Source organism: Mustela putorius, unplaced genomic scaffold (genome assembly GCF_011764305.1).
Source record: "Mustela putorius furo isolate JIRA1106 unplaced genomic scaffold, ASM1176430v1.1 tig00003858_pilon_pilon_pilon, whole genome shotgun sequence".
Classification (NCBI taxonomy): Eukaryota; Metazoa; Chordata; class Mammalia; order Carnivora; family Mustelidae; genus Mustela; species Mustela putorius.
In genome coordinates this window covers 12,066,166-12,079,036 of record NW_025422010.1, presented here as the reverse complement: position 1 = coordinate 12,079,036, position 12,871 = coordinate 12,066,166, and positions in this window count along the sequence as shown.

Sequence of the window (12,871 nt, the reverse complement as noted above, 5' to 3'; positions counted from 1 at the left end):
ACATAGGTAGAAGTTTAATATATTTTTTAAGTGCATCATGTTAATAAGTCAAAGAAAATCTCTATTTATGAAATTTCAGGACAAATGGAGGATAAGAAATGAACTAATTAAACTTTCCCTTGCTGTCAAATAATACCACTGGTATCTATTCCATCTCTTAGATGGGGGATCCCATATTTCCTTGTTTCTATACTTTCGCTTGACAAAATACAAGGCAACACAACTTTTAATGTAGTTGACTTTGTTTTGACTCATTACAGTTACAGTACGAGGGAGAAAAAATTTAAATAGATCAAGATACCTAGTAATAATTTCATCTAGTATTTGTAATTGCCCTCTGAAAATACATCATACCTTCCTTAACTACATTAATCTTATTTTTCCAACTCCTCCATTCTTGCACGTTAAATTCCCAAATGCTTTGGGAATTAAACAAAAATATTACTAGGGATTTTCTTTCAAAGAAATATTTTCAAACTGTTCACAGACTCATTTTATGTGCTATGTTTGATAACAACAAAAAAAGAGATAGTTCTTGCTAATGCCTTCAAAATTGCTCTTGAAAATGTTGACTATTTCTTCAACTGGAAAAGGCAACAAAACTACATGTCCTAAGACAAGAAGAGGTAAATACCAACTTGGTAGAAATTCTAATGTTCAGTTTTCAGTGTTTTGAAATAAGGGCAGTCTTTATGCTCACAAATTAATACCATGTCAATTCTGTAGAACTGGAATTATATTTTAGAATCCTCTCCCATGTTTGGGTCCAGGTTACAGTAGCCTAAAGGCCAGTGTGTAGAAGATAGAAGAAAGTATCCATCATTACTCTTGGAAGGTCATTGAAGATATGGTAACAGACAGATAAAGGGGTGCCATTAGGTTCTGGGTTTTGTCCTTGATTTCCTCCACTCCGTGCTGAGCTCTTCTTCCCACCTGCTGACACTCTTTTCCACCAATGACCCTAGGTGGTTGGTGGAAGACCTACACAAGCAGTAACTATAAAGAGGTCACAGCTTTCCATAGATTATCCCAAGAGCCATCCCTTTTCAGTACCATTTTGACAGCTGAGCATGCTTGGCTTCTCAGATTGGTGGGGGCTTGCAATAGTCCAAGGAGGTGTAACATAACTGCCTGCCTCTTTGTCAGCACCTCTGTGTTCAGAAGCAGCAATCAGTGATCAGAACACAGATCTCTGATGATCAGAGGAGCTCACCATGGCTCCTGCAAGCTCTGTGCAAACGGCTCCAGAAATATGTGCACTGATGCATGGGGGTGGGAAATGAGTAGAGGCAATTACTCACAGGTGGTTGTAAGTAATAATTGAACTGTTTTGACATTGAATGCTGTGGAATACCAATGCCCCCTGCTTTCAGAAACATGTTTTGTATGCCTTTACATCTAGTTGAGCCAGAGAATTTATTCATTTATTCAAGATTCTCATCTTTTAGATTCTGTTCTCCCAAAACAACTTCCAGTGCCAATGATTGTCCATCAGAGTTCAACGACAGAAGGAGAACTTTGATGAGTTATAGAATAAGATATTTATGTAGAAAGTAGATTATACACAGTTGTGGGAGGAGCTGGGTAGAGTGAAGTCTTGTGAGGTAACTTAGCAGAACAGAGTAGTCACCAACCAGTAAATGGGAGAAGACAAGTATGAATTTACCCCACTTACAATACTGGCTAGAACAACTAGACAGAAGATAAGTAAAGAAATTGAGGATTTAAATAGTCTAATAGACCAAGTAGATATGACAGACACTCACGGAACACTCCATCCAATAGAAACAGAACATGTATTCTTCTTCAGGTGGTATGGAATATTTTCGAGTATATACCATATACCATATGTCAAGCACAAATTAAACTTGTACAATTAAAAATCACAAAACATTACTGAAATTAAAGATATAAATAAATGGAAACACTGCCCATGTTCATGTACTGGAAGATTTAATGTTGTTAAATTGTTAATATTATCTGAAGTGATCTACAGATTCAATGCAATCCCTATCAAAATTCCAATTTTTTTTTACAGAAATAGAAAAACTAACCCTTAAATTAATATGGAATCTTAAGGGACCTTATATAGCCAAAACAATCTTGAAAAAGAAAAACAAGCTGGAAGACACATGCTCCTGACTTTAAAACTTATTACTAAACTATAATAATCAAAGCAGTATGATATTGGCATATGTAGACCAATGGAAGAATAGGGAGCCCAGAAATAAACCCCGAAATACACAGTCGAATGATATTTAACAAGGTGCCAAGACCATTCAATGGAGATAGGACAATCTTTTCAACAAATGGTACTGGAAAAACTGTATATCCACATGCAAAAGAATTAAGTTGGACACTTACCTAATACCAAATTTAAAAAGTCATTCAAAATGGATCAAGAATTTATTTTTTTTTTAAGATTTTATTTATTTATTTATTTGACAGAGAGAGATCACAAGTAGGCAGAGAGAGAGAGAGAGGAGGAAGCAGGCTCCCTGCTGAGCAGAGAGCCCGATGCGGGACTCGATCCCAGGACCCTGAGATCATGACCTGAGCCGAAGGCAGCGGCTTAACCCACTGAGCCACCCAGGCGCCCCTGGATCAAGAATTTAAAAGCAAGACCTAAAACAATAAGATTCTTAGTAGAAAACATAAGAAAAAATCTTCATAACAGTGGCTTTACAGTGATTTTCTGATATGACACCAAAGACACTGGTAGCAAAAGAAAAAATAGATGTATTGAACTTTATAAAAATTTTGAAATTTTGTATATCAAAAGACACTATCAACAGAGTAATAAAGGCAACTTATAGATAGGAGAAAATATTTGCAAATCATGTATCTGATAAGGGATTAATATCTAGAATATATAGAGAACTCCTAAAACTCAAAACAAAAGGCAAATAATCGGATCCCAAAATAGGCAAAGAACTTCAATAGAATTTCTCAAAGGAAGTTATAGGAATGGCCAATAAGCACATAAAAAGATATCAGTATCACTAATAATTAGGGAAATGCAAATCAAAACTACAATGAAATCCCACCTTACACCCTTTAGGATGGCTACTATATTTAATTTTGTTTCTTTTTAATTTGGGGGGATAGCCACCAAAAACAAAACAAAACAAAAAACAGAAAACAACAAGCATTGGTGAGTACATGAAAAAAATAGAACCATTGTGTACTATTGATGGGAATGTTACATGGTACAGTTGCTATGGAAACAGTATGGTGGTTCCTCAAAAACAATTAAAAATAGAATTAATATATGATCCAACAATTCCACCTCTGGCTACATCCCCAAAATAATTGAAAGCAGGGTCTCAAAGAGATATTTGTATATCCATAGTTGTAAGAGCATTATTCATAATAGCTAAAACATGGAAACAAATCACGTGTCCATTGATGATGAGTGGATAAGCAAGATATGGAATATATAAACAAAGAAATATTATTCAGCCTTAAAAAGAAAGGAAAGGAGAGGAGAATTCAGAGTTGTTTAAAGGGTATAGAGTTTCAGTTGTATGAAATGAAAAGTTTTGGAGATGGTTGGTGGTGATGGTTACACGATGATGTGCATGTATTTAATACCACTGAAGGGCACATTTGGTAAATGTGCATGTATTTAATACCACTGAAGGGCACATTTGGTAAATTTTGTTATGTGTATTTTGCCACACACACAAACAAAAACTGAACAAGAACAGGAATACAGCTCTAATTCAGTGTGGCCTAGAAGAATACTGCTGAAAGGAAGTCCTCTCGTGGACAGAATTTCAAGCAATATGCCTGGGGGTTCATTTTGCCTGGAAGGAGGAATGCTCTTCCCAGAAGAATGGCTCTGCATTTATTCAGAATTTAAGCTTAAGGCACTTAGAAGGACCACAATTGGAAAATCGGTGACAAGAAGGTCTCGGTAAAGAGGTACATGGATAGCCCTATTTGAATGAACACAGAGCATGAAGATACTTGTGTCCCATATTAATGCTCACCAAAGAACAGTGTTGGGAGAGGAGGGTTTTAATAATCAGGTAGACGAGATGACCCATTTCATAATGTCAGTCATCTTCCTTCCTTCTACTGTTGTCTGATGTGTTCATAGATGATCATGACAGCAGAGACAATAGTGAGTCCCCGCAATGGAGGCAGGTTAATTCTTCATGGGAGGGACAGTGTTTTTACTCTCCCTAGAGTAGAACACAAATCTAGCTATGGGTTTGTCTTCCCTGATAGAATGTTCCTGCTAAAACCACGATCTGTGGGCTTTCAGAATGCTTTTGCACAATCATGGTATTTCATATAGTTTTGATTCTGACAATATACAGCTATAGGCTCATGCTTACAAGTTTCCAGTCATCTAAATAGCTGATCTGACACAACGGGGGTCACAGCACTAGCTGTGTGGCAAAACCTTGCAGGGCTGGAATATTCTCTAGAATGTGTTGTATTCTCTGAGCCAGCAGCCAGTATGTGTTGGTGTTTCTCCCACAGCCATGATTTATTGTGCCCAATAATCAAGGGGTGGAAACAGGTGGGAGTGATTCCTCTCACTGTTTACCCCTAATGACTTACTAGCGAAATGTTTGCTTCTGAAAAGCTGCAAGTCTGGGTTCTGCTGAATCTAAAGATTTTAGTTCCCAGGGCAGGAATGCTTTCAACCAAGGATACAGTTTTGATTCCAGTAAATTGGAATTTAGGATTGTCATGTGGCCTCTTGGGTGCTTTGTGCCAGTAAACCTACAGGTAAAGGAGGAGTTATTGTATTAGGAGATGCTGTTAATTCTGTCAAGGAGAAATTTGCTATTACCCAATGCTAGCAATGAGGTTATCTGGAATGCGGGAGATCCTGATGGTGCCTGTTTGAATTCTCATATTAATGAAAAATTACAACAACCTGACATAGGCAGGAATGCTTTTGGCACAGAACTTTCAGGAGGGAAGGTTTGGGTTACCCACTGAGAGGGGAATCACAGCCAGCCAACGTGCTTGCTGAAGGTGAAGGGAATATGAAAGATAAATGCTTTTTTTCCCCCTGTTTTTCCTCACTCCAGCTCTTCATCGTCTAACTTAAGATAGGTGAACAGTGGTTAACTTTGGCATATTTCAATATTTAAGCTTTAGGATAGCAGAGGGTTGGGTGTGACTTAGCTATAAGAAAAATGAACATCCCTCAAGGAACACACTGAATTTATGTTCTTTTTGTTTTGTTTTGTTTTTTAGAGAGAAAGAATTAGTGTGTTTTCAGTTGTGTGAGAGGTTGTGGTAACATATTGGGTAGAAGCAGGATTTTCTTATGTCTTTATTTGGGAGTTAAGAATGGCTAAAGGGGGGCACTTGGGTGGCTCAGTAGGTTAAGCCTCTGCCTTCAGTTCAGGTCATGATCTCAGGGTCCTGGGATCGAGTGCCGCATTGGGCTCTCTGCTCAGCAGGTATCCTGCTTCCCCCTCTCTCTGCCTGTCTCTTTGCCTATTTGCGATCTCTCTCTCTCTCTGTCAGATAAATACATAAAATCTCAAAAAAAAAAAAAAGAATGTCTAAAAGGGTGTATATGGATGCCAAGTTGATGACAGATGGACTCTGATTTTTTTTTTTAAACTGTGTCAACCTCGTTAATCTGGATCTACTTTTCTCAGCATACATTAGCCTGTATGGTTCTGAGTTAGAGTTGGCCAAAAGGCCAATATGCCAAAGGAAAAAGCAAAGCAGCAGTCATTACTCTTGGAAGATTTGATGGGGTTACAGCAGACATAGAAGACCAGGGAGATCCAGCTGGCCTTTGCTCTCCTCTGCTTCACGCCCAGCTCACCCTCTGAACTGATGACTCTTTGAAACAACAGCTGCCCTAGGACCACCACCAGATGCTTGGTGGTGAACCCATGGAGGTGGGCATACACAGGAGCCCAGCTTCTCAAAACAATCCCGGAGACTTCCATTTGGAGTCCCATTTTGGTGGCTGGACGTGCTGGTTTCCCAGCCTGGTGGTTCCTTCCTGGATATTCCAATTTCCTTCCTGGAACTTCACTTTCCCCAGCTCCTCCTAAGGTCCTATTTCTGTACCACATTCCTTGTTCTGCAATTCATAGTGCTCCTCCTTTCTGTGTGAATTCTGACTGATTCAAAGTACTATACCAAACCAAATGAAGACATTTCTGAGTAGTGCATGATTGAGAAAAGTGTCTTTTTCAGGAAACCTAACTAATGCTAATGATTATGATACCATTCTTGGCCAATAATACTACTAGTGGGCATTTGTTGAGCATCTACTATGAGCTAGACACAGGGCCTTATATACCTTAGGTTATTTACTCCTCATACGAATCTGCTGAGGTAGCTACTATTATCATCCTAGTTTGCAGGTTAAAAAAAAAAAAAAATGTTTAGGACTAGCTCCGAGTTGAAAGTCTATGTTCTTTTTTTTTTTTTTAAAAGATTTTTTCTTTATTTATCTGACAGAGATCACAAGCAGGCAGAGAGGCAGGCAGAGAGAGAGGAGGAAGCAGGCTCCCTGTAGAGCAGAGAGCCGGATGTGGGCCTCGATCCCAGGACCCTGGGATCATGACCTGAGCCGAAGGCAGAGGCTCTAAGCCACTGAGCCACTCAGGTGCCCGAAAGTCTATGTTCTTAACGACTATGACAAATTCCTCTCCATTTGTCACACATAAAAATTATTCCTTTGCCTATCAGTATCCTCCACTAGAGTGTGATGTTTCAAGGTCAAGAAATATATCCTTTTCCCAACCTCATTGTTAAATACAAGGTCTGAAAATTGGGTTTATGATGAATGTTTGCTAAATAAATGGACACATAGAAGGTATGAGGGTGGGAAATGTGGCCAGCATTAGTATGCTGGTCAAGAAAAATGGGCAGGGAGCCTTGTAATGGACATTTGTTCACATTTCTAGGATGTGAGCCCAGCTACATAAAGGAATTCAGAAAGAATAGAGAGTGAGATTATCCTATTGATGGGAATAATGGGGGTAGAAATACTTATTATCTGGATTATCTCACATTTTAACCAGGGGGAGAGGGCGACTAGGAAGAGCATTCATTTTATAGATAACAGGCTTGTACCTTGAACAGGACATTTAATTTTGCTTTAAGGAGTACATACATCTACTCAACAGTAGGGGGAGCAAGATACAGGGAAATCTAAGATTTTAGACCATTAAAAAACCGTGAAGATATCTGAGTCATCTAGGGATAAAAGCATGAGAAAGTGATTCTACACAAAACAGTCTGAAAATGGGGTCTTGATATATTTTACATACTGACTTGTGTTTAAAATAGTTTGAAATTGCTCACCAGAGCTCTGGCGTTGCAATGCATACACCGTTTAAGGAAGATTTGGCCATGACCAATGTAGGTGTTCAAATAAGGATAAAACAGAATAGATTGCTCTTCACCTAAATTAACTGATTCATTCTTTAACAGGAGTAAAATTCCTAACATGTTTTTGCTAATTAGGTCCAAGCTTGAACTCTATGATGTCTACAGAAAACCCAAATTGGAGTGAAAACTACTATTTAAGTGAGCTTCCCCAGGCATAATGTAATGGGAGATAAAATTTGCATTGTTATTGCTATATTTTGCTTGTTTTGTGAACAAGGATTATACTGTGCTTTGAAATTCAAGAAGAAATTCCTAGTCTAGTTCTTTGAAGTCTAAACTAGAGAGAATCTAATTCACTTCAAGTGCGTGATATCGCCGCAAATGAATGTTTATGGTGTTACCCTCCGAGATTAGTTCTTTGAACACTCTCCATGGCAAATCTGCCCTTATACATACCCCCAGCTGTCATGAGAACAAATGTAAACTCCTTCCAAATTATTTTTTTTAAGATTTTATTTATTTATTTGACAGAGAGAGATCACAAGTAGGCAGAGAGGCAGGCAGAGAGAGAGAGGAGGAAGCAGGCTCCCTGCTGAGCAGAGAGCCCGATGCGGGACTCGATCTCAGGACCCTGAGATCATGACCCGAGCCGAAGGCAGCGGCTCAACCCACTGAGCCACCCAGGCGCCTCTCTTTCCAAATTATTTTGGCCATATCTGAATTTTCTAATTAGAGTCTTGAAAAAAATCCTTTATATTCAAATTGAGCGACGTAGTTGCACAACAAATTATTCCTATGTTAAGGTTACAAGTTTAGTGTGAAATCAATGCCAGCGCCTGTACAATTGCCCTATGTTTTGTTCACTTCACGTTCAGGATTTTTCTCTAGTCTTACGAAGCCCACTTGACAAGGCCCAGAGCTCTCAATTATCTGGGTGTTCCCTCATGCTTATCATATTGAAAATAGCAGGCAAAATGAGAATGTAAACTCTTCTGTATGAAAACCAAAATATAATATAAAAACCAGTTACAGTATTGTTCACTGTGTCTTGTGTATCTACTTTGCTAGTATAACTATGAGCCTGGTCTATAACAGAATTCTGGGACAAAGAAACCAAGTTTGAGGATTTGTGATTGTTTAGGTGTGCGATCTGTGTCAGAGAAATATGATCCGCTTGAAGCCAGGGTTTTCTTGCTGTGCTGTACTTTCTTACTATGTGATTTTTCACAGACCTCAAAGTAAGGCAGTGAGTTGCCCAGATGGACTTTGCTTTATGCCGCCCTGAGTTTCCTAAGGGACATGGAGATTCCCTTTGGTCTGTAACTTGTGCAGCTCAAAATCCAAGGTATCCTTCCCCTTGATGCTTCTTCCATCATCCATCCCAGTTTTCATTTCAAAAGCCTGCTTCCCAAATCTAGAATTCCAGGCCAAGATTCAGAAATCAAGCTCAGGCATTCCTATCAGCTTTAGGACATCATGGTAAAAATGTTCTAGATTTTAGAAGGTTCTCTGGTTCATCTTCTCAACAATCTCTCCTTCCTGTCTTGAAGATCTTATGGAGTGCTTATGAATCTAAAGATCCAGTGGCTGGATTATTCGTTCTGACACCCGACTAATATCTTATCTCTTCTTTCATGCCCTTCCGTGAATGAAGTGTGCGAAAACCATACTGGGATTGCCATTGAAGTTGTTCTTCCTAACACGTGTCAGGGAAATCAGAGAAGAATGGGGCAGGCCTGTGACACTTCATTTTCAGTGGCTAGAAAAGGCTCTGCATTCAAATACCAGCTCCAGGGGTTACAATCCACAACAGCTTTTTAGAATTGGAGCTTACAATTTCCTTGCAAATGACTGTGGGAGCATGGCTAAATAATTATACATCGCTACCATTGTGTAAACCAGTTTAATTAACATTTTCCAGGCATGTCACATTTATAAAATCACTAAATAATTTTCTAAAATTATGTTGCATTAGAAATTGCTACACATCAACTTGGATTATTTTTACTCATGGCTCTAATCATGCCTGAAATACATTATTTTTTTTTATTTTTATTTTTTCTTTTGTATCACTTTATTTATTTATTTTATTACTGTTCAGTACTTCCTTCGGAGACAATTCATACTTACAGGCTAGCCAGATGCTCTGTTCAATCTGTAAGTGTTATGTTTAACTGCCACTGACTTCATCAAAGCTGGCATTTTTTTTTAAAGCAGTTAATAACATTATTAAATTTCCTTTTCATTCACTTTGTATTAAAGAAATCTTGGAACACATTCACTCCCATATTCCAACTTAGAATACACTGTAAAAATAAAAGAAATTTTTTTTAACGTTCAAACTTTGTGAGATTTAAGAAATGAGGGGGTTGTAAACATGGACTTTCCTGGTGGTTAGGTTTGTGGGCAGCGCATGTTTCAAGAAGATATGGTCCAGCTTACTGTCTATTTGAGAAGATATAAAAAATTGGGCACAAACAATTCCTCTATTATTAGTCAAGTACTCAAATTACTTTTTGGTCTCCTTTAAGCCCATTGTTATTATTATTGCTACTGCTGCTATTATTCTAAATGCATTTTTTAAAGACTTTATCTATTTATTTGCCAGAGAGAAGATAACAAGTAGGGAGAGAGGCAGGCAGAGAGAGGGAGAGCAGGCTCCTGGCTGAGCAGAGAGCCTGAAGCGGGACTCAATCCCAGGATCCTGATACCATGACCTAAACTGAAGGCAGAGGCTTAACCCACTGAGCCACCCAGGAGCCCTATAAACGCATTCTCCCCCCCCCCCCCCCCCCCCCCCTAAAGTACTAATCCCAACTAATCCCAAGCAAGCAAGACTAATAAATCAAGAAATGTTCTTAGGCATGAAACTGAAACGAAATTAGGAATACAAATGGAAGGAATGGTACAATCAAATGTGTAAGCCCTGACTGAGGTAATAGTTTGGGCTCCAAACGCATTGAGATGAGTGGTTAAATAAGCAGAAGGATTAGCAGTTAGGTCACCAAATTAGTCTTCTGAATTTTCTTGCTCTGTCAAGAATTCAATTTGTTTCCCGCTATCATTTACCATGCTGTATTAAGCATAGTACTTTATCTATCAGTATTTCCAAATTATAAGCCTCTTACTCATAGCTATATCTCTATGAAGGATTTATTTAAAGGCTCTGACAATGAAAGCGCAGTTGATAATATCTGTTGGATTTTATGTGCGACAGAAAGTGCTTTTGCAAAATTCTCACTTTCATGCATTAGAAAAAAGAATAAACACGCTTTATATCTTTGCCTTCACTCTTTTAAGCACTATGAAGATTTTTGGAGAAAACAAATGTGGGGAATTCCAAAACACAGAAGAATACTACTTTTCTTTCTTTCTTTCTTTCTTTTTTTTACTTCAATAGAATATTTGTATTGAAAAGTAGATTTTTTGAGGCAGGAGAACTATCTTTTAGTTGACAGCTTTGTGGGTAAAGAAGTATTAGGCGACATTTATACAGTGCCAAACCATTATTCTGGCTGAATCTGGTTTCCAGTAACTATACCCAAATCATTGCCTGTCTAGAAATTGGAAAGCATGGCCTTTTTGGTCCCAGTCCATACAGAATCCTTGTTTATATCTCGTACACATTTGTAACAGAACATCTAGGTCTGAAGTAAATCTCTACTTTTGCTAGGAACATGGATGTGAGAAAAAAAATCCAAACTGTATGCTTTATTAACAAAGATAAATTATTTTTGATCTGATATAAATGAGGGGGCCAGTTGATGTGGAAATACATTCAGTTACCATGTCTGGATTCTGTAAAGTGCCCTATCGTCTGCCAAAATATCCTCAGGTTGATGCTGTTTCCAGTCCTCACGGCACATGGGTCAATTCAACATTATCCAGCAGGCTGGAAACATACAAGGAATGGCCAAGTGGCAGCTTCCTCACCCAGCTTTAGCCCTTTATACCACATCTAGAGAAATGGTTTCCAGCACTTGAACATTCAGATTAAATTGTTATTTTAAAGCAGTGTATAAATTGGCAAAAACCATTCTTACTCATGAAGACAGTTTAGGTCCAATGAGAATATGGTTTGTTCATGCACGTACTGACACTTCTGGGTCAAGAATTCTCGCTCATTGAAGTCTGCTACAAATGGAGAATAATATCTAAATATTAAATATCTAATGGTAAAGGATACACATTTTGAGTATTTTAATGCCCAAATCACTTTCCTCTTAATACATGTCTACTACCTATAAAAAGAGAGAGAGTTTTTGTTGTTTTTTTGTTTTTGTTTTCAAAATAAACATGTCACTCTGAAATTGTGGGGGTCCTAGGGAAAAGCAACATGTAAGTCATCTTATGAAAATCTAGCTCACTGGGCTGTGTTCTGCACCCAAGTAGTTGCTCATGCCGATTCCACTGTTTGACACACCTTTGACACACTGTTTGACACACACTGTTTGACCACCTTCTTGCACCTGCCTGACATTTTTTTCCATTTCTCAAGGTTCAGCGGCAGGGTCCACCTCATGATACTTGTGATACTTACATTATATTGAAATTATTGGTTACGTGCCTGGGTCAAGATCTGCAGGATCCCGTGGTCTGGAATGGTGTCTCAAAGTTCCATCATTTCCCCCTAGCATATTGCCTACCTGACTCATGATGGGCAGTTACCAATGTATCTTGAAAAAGAGATAAAACAATTTAATCCAAAAGGAAGAATGTATTTCACTGAAAGGGCACCGCTTCAGACAAAGCTGTTTATGAAATGATTTTAAGTTATGTCTATGAAAATGATTTTAAGTTATGTCTATGAAAAATGGAGTAATAAGGTAATTAGCAAGTAAAACAAATGGCCAAAGACCTACACTAAGACAAAGTGTTTCTTTGACCTGCCTTGCTTCAGTGGACCTAATATACCAGTTATAACTGAAAACTGGCATATTTTCTTTCTTTGAAAGTATAGACAATTTAAAGATATTCAAATTTCCCAACACAAAAAGCAACTTTTTGTAAAGTTGCCCATGAGTTTCCTTTCCATTATTTAATGTAATTAGATGTTTAGCAATTCTTAGAATCAAGTGGATTTGTGTCAAGACAGTGTTACGTTGAATTTCTTTAATATTAAAAAATATAAAAATTAACGTCCAGCCATGCATGTGCTGAAAGAATATCTTTTAAGGAATAAAAGTTACTGTCATGTTTCATTTTAAGACATTTGTCTAATAAACAAATGATCTCCAAACCAAATGACCACGGGCTCCTTTGTGAAACAAAAAGCTTTCCTTGTGACTTTAATCTAGCTTTATTTTTTTTTTCTTCTTTTTTTTTTTTTTTTTTTTGCAGGATTCTCTTTTTCTTTCATCTCTGGGTCTGCTTCCTTGTGACTGATAGCCAACCCTCTTGTTGTGCCCGAGTTCTTGCCCTTAGTGGGGTTTGGAGGCAGCGTGAAGTCTGAAGCAAAGGTCAAGCCACACAGGTTTGTTGAGACATGCTCGTGCTTCATGATATTCCAGGTGAATCTGCATAAGCTTTTTTTTTTTTT